The sequence below is a fragment of the Panthera leo genome, chromosome B1 (genome assembly GCF_018350215.1).
Source record: "Panthera leo isolate Ple1 chromosome B1, P.leo_Ple1_pat1.1, whole genome shotgun sequence".
Lineage (NCBI taxonomy): Eukaryota > Metazoa > Chordata > Mammalia > Carnivora > Felidae > Panthera > Panthera leo.
This window is the reverse complement of record NC_056682.1, coordinates 58,817,802-58,827,729: the sequence shown is the minus strand read 5'-3', so window position 1 is coordinate 58,827,729 and position 9,928 is coordinate 58,817,802. Positions and strand designations below refer to the sequence as shown.

The 9,928-nt window shown below is 39.2% G+C and overlaps 1 protein-coding gene across 5 annotated transcripts in view; it reads left to right on the top strand.

The window, feature by feature from the left end:
• Window positions 1-3,825: 3,825 nt before the first annotated feature.
• The window catches only part of CLCN3 (chloride voltage-gated channel 3), a 95,290-nt gene continuing 89,187 nt past the window's right edge, over window positions 3,826-9,928 (top strand). The window contains exon 1 of one of the 5 annotated variants that reach the window (XM_042935096.1): window positions 3,826-3,914. The gene's annotated coding sequence lies outside the window, so the exon portion shown is untranslated. Of the gene's footprint in view, window positions 3,915-4,147; window positions 4,677-9,928 lie in introns of those variants that run through there. The other 4 variants (XM_042935103.1, XM_042935105.1, XM_042935094.1 and 1 more) reach the window with 4 other exon arrangements.

The following is a 9,928-nucleotide window of genomic DNA, read 5'->3' as shown; positions in this document are numbered from 1 at the left end:
TTCATGTGAGACCTAGAGACAAGGGAAGGGCAAAGGGGGGTTTGAAAAAAAGTTACACTGAGAGAAATGTGATTTGTGGGTTGATGCCCACACTGAATCGGGAAGTCAATGTAAATAGTGATTTGAGTCTGTGAGGTTGTCAGCTGGTGCAAACATATATGAGCCAAAAAAGCTGGTGCTTAAGCCTATTAAGGCATAAAACCCTTTTGGGTGAGGGTTGCACAAAGAGGATTTCCTTTTCTCAAAACAACAACAAAAAAATCAAACACAAGCAAAACAAACAAACAAACAAAAACCCCAAACCTACTAGTGTATCAGGAAAGGAAGGAGCACTCTTTCACCACTTTTGGGTAGGTGGCTGTGCATTTGAGAATAGTGACTCCTATCTCTCTTTTTTGTTTTTGAACTGGAATGCCTACAACTGTTACCTTATGCCCATCCCACCACAGTATTTTGGGAGTGTTGGGAGTGGATAACTTGCCTCTTTAGTTTCACAGGTCCACAGATGAAGAATTAATAGATTACAGGCAGGAACATCATCTTCATTTGATTTGGAAGAAATTTTGGACTTTGAGCTGATGATATTTAGATTAAGAGGAAGTTTTGAACTTTAAGTTGATGCTATATTGGGATGAGCCCTTTCAGAACCTTGGAAAAGGGTGAATGTATTATATTTTATCTATAAATCATCAGGGGCTAGAGGGCAGACTGTGGGAGGTAAATTCTGAGATGGCCCCAAGATTCCCATGCCCTGAAGTACATGCAAAAATATCATTGCCTCTCCTTCACTGTGGGCCACACTGTGAATATAGGGATTTCACTTCCATTATAAGGTTATTAATCAATTGTGAATTAATTAAAAAATGAGATTATGATGGATGGGCTTGACTTAATTAAGTGACCCCTAAAAAAGAAGTCAGAGAAATTCTCCTGCTGGTTTTGAAGAGGTAAATTACTATGTGGTGAGAAGGCCATGGAGTTAGGACTTGAGGATGGTCTCTAGGAGCAGAGAGCAATTTTGGTCAATAGTAAGAAAACAGAGACGTCTTGCAATAAAACAGGGACCTCAGTCCTATAACCAGAAATGTACTGTCAAAGGACCCTGATTAAAACGCTTTTCTGTTATATACAACTATCAAAAAGGTGTTGAAACTAGAATATTGGTGATATTAATGTTTATAGAGTGCTATGTACCTTGAAAATACAAAATATATATGTAAGTCAGATATTCATTACTCTCTTGTACTGGAGGGCCCAAGAAGTGTACAGTCAAAAGCTCTGGTATACAATTTACAGTTTAATAAAAATTTGGTAGGGAAGCAAAGAAGGTTCTCTAGCATATCCCACTTTTTTATATATGTAGAATATCTTTGTATATGCCTAGAAAGTTCCTGGAAAGTTCCCCAAGACACTTAATTGTATTTTTTTTGGGGACAGTGACACTAAGATTGGTCAGGTTGTACAGGACACCAACTTTCAATTTGTATTTTCTGTATTCTTTCAAAATATTTTAACTCATTGTATTAGCTTCCTAAGGCTGCTGTAACAAAGCAACACAAACTGAGGAGCTTAAAAAAAAAAAAACCCAGAAATTTATTTTCTCAGTTCTGGAGTCTGGAAGTCTGGAAATTAGGGTGTCAGTAAGGTTATGCTCTCTTTAAGGGCTCCAGGGAAGAATCCCTTCCTTGTTTCTTCCAGTTTCTGGTAGCCTCAATTGTTCTTTAGCTTTTAACAGCGTAACTCCAGTCTCTGCCTCCATCTTCACAGAGTCATCTTCCTGTCTTTGTGTCTCTTCTCTTCTTATAAGGTCACTAATAATACTGAATTAGCCCATCCTGATGACCTTACCTTGATCACATTTGTAAAGAACGTATTTCCAAATGAAGATATATTTAAGGGGGAGGGGAGGAATCTTTTGAGAGGACATGGTCAGCCTATAATAGCCATGGCTCGCTCTTAATTGAAAACAACTAATGTGCGACATGCTACAAGAGGTCCTTCGTCTCTTTAAAACATCAATATAATGAAAAATTGGGGGAGGAGCTCTTAGAGATTAAAAGAGATTTAAGAAACAACTGAAATGCAATGCTTGAAACTTGATAGGACACTGGTTTGAAAAAATAAACTGCAAAAGAATTTTTTGCTTAACAACTGGCAAAATTTAAATATGGACTGGTTATTAGATATCAGGGACTTACTGCTAATTTTCCTAGTTGTGATAATGGTATTGTTCTTGTGTTGGGGAAGTTGTTATTCTTAGGAGATGCATTTTTTTAAAACTTGTTTAATGTTTATTTTTGAGACAGAGAGAAAGAGAGAGGGAGAGGAAGGGGGGAGGGGCAGAGAGGGAGACACAGAATCCTAAACAGTCTCCAGGCTCTGAGGTGTCAGCACAGAGCCCAACAAGGGGCTCGAACTCAGGAGCTGCAGATCATCACCTGAGTTTAACCCAATGCCTTAACTGACTGAACCACCCAGGCGCCCCGCAATTGCACGTTGAAGTATCTAAGGGTAAAGTATAATGTCTGCATCCTAATTTTGACATGCTTCAGGGAAAAAAAAAAAAATCCAAATATAAATGAAGCAACTATAGCAGAATTTTTGAATGTGACTGATCCTGTCATGCCCATGATTAAAAAGCCTTCAACTATTAAGTTGAATTTTTTCTTCACAAACGTTAAGTTTTTAGTATTTATCAAAGATGTTAAATGAACAACCATTGCGTATGAATGTGCAATGTACTATTCTATTAAGTTTTCTGGATGTTTGGACACTTATTTATTTTTGAGAGAGAGAGAACGTGAGCAGGGGAGGGGCAGTGAGAGAGGGAGACACAGGATTTGAAGTGGGATTGGCGCTGACAACAGAGAGCCAGATGGGGGACTCAAACTCACCAATCCTGAGATCTTGACCTGAGCTTAAGTCAGACACTTAACCAACTGAGCCACCCAGGCGCCCCTGGACATTTCCCGAACAACTTGGGAGAAAAAAAAACTACTTACAAACAAAACTTTCCAACCGTCCCTGATTATCTAAGATAAGGCATAAACTCTTTGGCGTAACTGCTGACTTCTGCATCATCGTCTCAAGTCATCTCTCCCATTTTACATCTCGCACACTATATTCAACGCCAGGATAACACAGAACTTCCATTTCTTCCTCCCTTACGTGAAATTTCTACCAGATACTGTTTGTTTTCCCCACCCCAACTCCTGTCCCTCAACTTTTTTTTTTTTTTTTTTTTTCAAAATCCAGGTATCAACTCTTCTGTAAAGATTTCTTTCCACATTACTCTCTCAGAAGGGTGCTCCTTTTCCTGAGCAGTCATTCTTTATTGCACCGGAATATAAACCCCTTGAGCCCAGGTGTCAGGTTTACTGCATTTTGGCTGGTACACGTTACTTTAATAAACACTTACCAAACTAAAATACATTCAATTCGACCGTGTAGAAATTGAAATCGGATTACCCATTTTCTCCAAAATACTTTATTTCCAAGCATTATTTTTGAAACTGCGTAACGGCTAAATTTGGGTTATCAGTTTTCTCTGCATGTTTATCAGGCATATAACCCTCCCCCCCGCCCCGTCCCTCCACCACGACATATAAGGCGAGGTAAGGCCGCCGCTTTCCCTGCTTCCGACCTAGAAACACAGGCAACATTTGGTGCTTAAGGCCATTTCCCTCGTTCTGTTTTAGGAAGTAGAGCTCGCGGACGGCTGCTTTTGCCTTTCGCTTTTGGCGCCGAAGCTTGCCGGGATTTCACGCGCTGCTCCGGGTCTTCTGCCGGCGTGGAATTGGGAGCTTCCGAGGATGCTGGGTACAGCGCGCGCCTGCGGCCTTCTGAGAATGCTTCCCCCAAGGCGGCCACCTCCTGTCCTTTCGCGAGGTCACCAGAGGGGCAAATAGCAAAGCGTGAGTGACGTGAGCTAATCGCCAGGGAAGGGTTTCACACCCAGCGCGGCCCCTCAGGGCTGGCTAGCTCGCTTTGCTCCTCCTCCTGCCGCCCCTGCTTCGGCCCGCCCACCGTTTCCACATTGCCCAATGGGTGCCGACGCGCCTCCAACCGCGGCCGGTGGAGGAGGTATTCGGCGGCCGGACGCTGAGCGGCCGTTCACGTCAACGCGGTGACGTCACGCGTAGACGCACCTGTCGGGCTCCTGACTCCTGCTGTTTCCCTTCCCCTTCCGTGGCTTGGGGCCGGTGTGGTCCGGAACCCCAGCTCCTTTTTACAGTGCCAGTTCGCCTGCGGCCGGGGAGTTGGGCTGCGTAATGAGGCAGGAGGGTGTGGTGGGCTGAAAGGCATTCTACTTCATTTGCGAGTTGGAACATGGATTCAGTTTTAGTCTTTTAAGAGGGAAGTGAGGTTGGAGATTTTTATTTTTAATTTTAGGTGGAAGCAATTGACTTTAGGGCCCTCCAAAGGAAGCGGATTTAACTTAATGCTGCTCCCGTGTTTGGAGAGGACAAAAAAAAGGTCCTACCCGGCAAAATTTTCGTAACCTCTTCGGTAGAAAACCCAAGGTATCTTTTAAATCGCAATAGTTTTCGTTGTGTGTGAAGCTTTCTTCAGGTGGAGCTCCCAGGGTAGCTAGGTTTTTAGGTTTGAAACAGATGCAGAATCCAAAGGCAGCGCAAAAAACAGCCACCGATTTTGCTATGCCTCTGAGCTGCAAGGTGAGTTGCATTGTATGAGTGAAGATTTGTTAGCTGTTATGTTCACGGATTTTGGGTCAACTGTGATGCCAGGGCTCTCATCTTGGTTTATCTTTTAACAGAACCCTACATGATGTTAAACCTTCCCTGATTAGGTATATTCCCTCGAACATTCTATAAGATTTCGCCGGTTTCCTTTGGGAACCGTCGAAGGACCTTTGAATAGAGTGGAAGTAGGTTCCAGGAAAAGATTAATATTGAACTCAGAGATTGCGTTTTGCTTGCTCTAAAATTGCCCAAATTTAAAGTTAATACTCAGTTTTTCTATCTTTGGTCTAAATTTATGTGTATATCAAGACATAGTTTGTGTGTATATATAACATTTGTGTTTTGATATTAAACTTGGATCAGAAACTACCTTAGAATCTCAATTTTGCATATAATATACACTTTATTTGTATAGCACGTTAAACTAGAGCACATAGAAAATTACCTATACATTATGCTTACGTTTAAGATTTGTGAGATTTCTGTTTCTTTTGGATAAAAAAAAAGCCCTTGTTTATGAGAATTGAATCACCCTTTTCTTTTTTTGGTAATTCAAAACTTCAGTTCTGCAGACTATACTATAAACTTTTTTGAGCCATGCGATTTAGTTATTGCAGCATCATTGTGGCTTTTGTCATTGATTGTTGAATCTTTTCAGAAATGCTTTGCTTTTCATCTCTAAACAGTTTAATTTACAAGATTCTTTTCTTGAGGTTGGTATGAAAATAATCTAACTGATGTCAGTCAATTTTACATGCCTTTGTGAGTCACTAGAAAATACTGTGTAGCTCGAGAGTACACATAGGAGTTAAAATGCTAGTGTATGTATTGTTGATTTTCGTCTTAAAAGGTGCTGCTGCTGACTGTTGCTACATAGTATGACTTAAAAACCAGGTGTGTGACCTACAGATATTTGGCAGACCGAGTATGTTTTAATGACCTCTGGTTGATACGAGCAGTCACTGTTGGCAGAATCCATGGCATCCCCCTCCCACACCCTACTTCCCATATTCTTCGAAGACTGATTGTTTGCTTGGAAATTGGGTCAAATTATTTTAAGAGATCAATAGAAATGTATAGTACTTACATCTTGGAAATTGTGTTTTAAGCATGTGATTTCAGTCATACAAAGTTCATTACAAATGAAAAAATCCAACTTGGTAATGGGTATATACAGTTCAGGGGAACAGAATTGCTGAGGTTATGGTTTTATATTAATAAATTGGCTGTTTTCCAGGTCATGTTGGCGATAGGCTTTCAGTTTCCTGTCGTGTGACATGTTGGTAATAATTTTCAGACCACTCACGAAGCCAGATTTGATCTCTGTGGTGGGTCAGATATCAAAGCAGTATCCTGTGGCATTTGGCCACTCTCACTGCTTTGTAGAACCTTCATCTAAGTTTCTAGTCAGACTTGACAGCAGTGATCTAAAACATATAATATGATATAACAAGTGTTAATATTTATTGAGTGAATTCTGTGGTTCAGATTCATTCCTAAGTGTTTTTTTGTGGATTATCTCAATTATGACACCAACCCCATGAAGTAGGTACTTTGTTTTTCCATTATACAGATAATGGAAACTGAGGAATAGAACAGTTATTTAACTTGCCCAAGGTCTCAGTTAAGTGTCACAACTGGCATGATTTCAGAGCTCTTGCTCTCAATGGCTGTACTGTATTTCAGGTAAGACTAGTCAAAATGCCAGAAGAAAAGTTAGGATGAGAGATACGGCACTATAGGTTCATTTATTTTTCAATTATAAAAGTAATGTGAGGGGCGCCTGGGTGGCTCAGTCGGTTAAGCGTCCGACTTCGGCTCAGGTCATGATCTCGCGGTCCGTGAGTTCGAGCCCCGCGTCAGGCTCTGTGCTGACAGCTCAGAGCCTGGAGCCTGTTTCAGATTCTGTGTCTCCCTCTCTCTCTGACCCTCCCCCATTCATGCTCTCTCTCTCTCTCTCTCTCTCTCTCTCTCTCAAAAATAAATAAACGTTAAAAAAAAAAAAAGTAATGTGAAATTACAGAAACTCTGGGAAATAAATTTTTGAAACTTTCATTCTATTATAATGAACTTTTTGTGTGTTTTTCATATGCACATTCACATGTGTATATATATTGTAGCTATGATTTATTTTGATTTTTAAAAATGAATGTTCTTCAGTTAAAGTACAAAATGTAGGACCAACACATGTTGAGAAACTGCCCATTTGTATTGCTGAAATACAGAGAGATTTGATCTGCAACTTTGACTGCAGCCAGTTAATATTTTTTGCCCTTTTGAGTAGTTGAACAGTTTCTGTCCTGTAAAATCATGAAAATTATTTAGTCTTCCACAGCATCTTTTTGTTGGATTATTGTTTACCTTTCTTTTTTTCTTATAGTCTAAGCCTTATATTTGTGTTTTTACTTTTAAAATCATCTAGTATTTAACTTTTGAATGACTAAAAATTTTTATGAATCTAGGAAACTTCAGAGTGTCTACTTCCTTTAGCAGGTTATTCATTTAATACTTCTTTTGAAGAAAAATGCAAGCACAGCAGTTTGGACATGCAGCTAACTTAATAGTAGAGAAAATAGCAAGTAATATTGCTTTGGGGAGAAATCAGTTTCATTGTTGTCATATCTTGTATGTGGTAACAATACGTATCAGAATAAATTCTGTGATGTTTTAAGAACTTACTTCATAAGTAAGTTTTATGATGTTATATGGGGCGGAGGGGTCATTCTTTGGTAAAATAAATTTGAGAAGCTTTTCACAGATTTAGTGTTTACTCCAGGTTTTCTCAAGAGCCATATGCTGTTAGCCATTACAATTCTAGAATGGGGTATGCTTTATTACCCAAACTTATTTGACCATGAAATCTTTTACTGGACTTGTATTCTGTATACATACTCATCTTCAAATATTTTAGTTGCCTTTTTGGCTCCATAGCATGATTCATGTCAGTAGTTTTGCTTCAGTTAACTTCTTCTCCCATCTCTGCCCCATAAAATCCCACTTATCTTTTAAGGTTGAACTCAGTTGTGTCTCTTCCAAAGGAGGCTTCTCACCTCAGTTACACTGAGATGAGCTCTTTTTTCCAAGCTCTTATAACACTACCGCTGTTTTCTGTGATATCTGTCATATATTGCCTTTTATTGTATATATTACTTTATAGGAAAGTATTTCAGCATTGCTTTCAAGGACAGTGTATAATGCAATTTATGCTGAACTTTACTGAAAGCTGTAAGGCCTATACAAATATGCCATTAATCAATAAAAATTGTCTATTTTTTTTTTACAATGTCTGATACATTAGTAGGTATTCTGTAAACATTAGTAAATGAATGAGTGATTATATTGAAATTCATTGTCACATTTTGATTTTTGACCAGTACTTAAAAATACAGTTAAAATATTTATACAGTTATGATATTTATATGAGATGCTTAAAGTATTTATATGAAAATGCTCCTTACACACAAATGGCTACATCAGTCAGCGTTTTACCTCTGCTATTATGCTTGTGAAACTTTTGCCCATCTCTCTAGTTGCTAATATTTGGGATTTTCATTTCTTTTTTCAGTGATAGTGTACCTACTTTTCTATTTAGCTTACTAGCCAGCCAGGTAGCTGACTGATACACCTTTGAAACTTAGCCATGATCCTTAGCTCTACCCAGTCTCCTTTCTGAGAGAGGTAAAACTTGACTGGGAGCTATGGAAAATTGGTGTAACTACTTCAGGCTGTGGGTCCCTTAGCCACGAATTTGCAGTCTTCCTAGTTCTTCTTCCCACCCCCCAATTCAGGTGGCATACTACTTAGTGTTTGCAGTTTGGGTGCTAGATTGATGCACTGAATGAAGGGAGCCACTCCCCTCATTGTAGTCTGGCCTTGAATAGGACTTAAAGCTTACATATCTAATTCTATAGTTGGAAAGAACACTCTGATCTTGAGTCCCATAAGATGTAGAAGAATGAAATTTGTTCTTCCAGCTGTTTTGAATCAATTAGTCAAGTCAGAAACCTAGCAGATCTCTTAGATTTCTTCACTGTTCCCCACAGTTTATTGTTTACCGCATCCTCTTAAATATTTTTCAGAATTCTTTTCACTCCATATTGTGATGTCTTAGGTTAATTATGCCTTCAGTATCTCATATTTAGGATTATTCAGGGTTCTACTGGAATTAGGGTTACCTAACTCCTCTTTCAGCCTTTTGCTCTTCTAATCTGTCTTCCATACTGCTGCTACTGTTGCCTTGCTAAAATTCGTATTTGGTCATGTGGTTTATCTTTTAAAACTCTTAATGGTTTCTCTTGTGTATAAATGAGTAATTAAGTTCCTTAGCACAGCATTTGAACTCCTCCCTTTCTGATCTGGCCTATGTCCACCTCTCCAGCTACTCTCCAGTCCCTTACCTCTTATTTAAGCTACCTAAGCAGGTTTTATTATTATGGTGCTGTGTTTTTGCATGTATTTTTTTTGTTTTTTTTTGTTTTTTGTTGTTTGTTTTGCTTGTATTGACTTTCATCTCATAGTTAGCCCAGTTCACTCATCCTAATCCTTCAAGTACTCAGCTCAAACATTCCCTTTATTAAATGTTCACTTTTAAGGATGCCTGGGTGGCTCAGTCGGTGAAGCATCCGACTTCAGCTCAGGTCATGATCTCACAGTTTGTGGGTTTGAGCACCACGTCAGGCTCTGTGCTGACAGCTCAGAGCCTGGAGCCTGGTTTAGATTCTGTATCTCCCTCTCTCTCTGCCCCTCCCCCACATATGCTCTGTCTCTCTCTGTCTCTTAAAAAATAAGTAAACGTTAAAAAATTCTTTTAAATAATTTAAAAAATGTTCACTTTTAAGACTTTTCCAGGTAGCATGCTTATTCCTTTTCAGTGTTATCAAATACCTCCTATATACCTTTCCTGTGATATTTATCATACCATACTGTAGTTATTTGTATGTCTTTTGCCTTCACTGCTTTGGGAATAGGGACCATATTTTACTCATTACCCCAGCACCTGTCTTGTGCCTGGTACATGATGGGTACTGAGTAAATGGTTGTCAAATACATTCACAAGTGACTCTGAAAACTAATTTTGGCTACAAGGGAGATGACAACTGAGATAGGGAATGTAGGAGAACAAGCAAGTTTGGGACAAATACTCAGTTTCGTTGAATTAGAGTTTGCATAATATCCAAATAGAGATGTACCATCCAAATAGAGAAGTATTTGTTATTTACTCATAA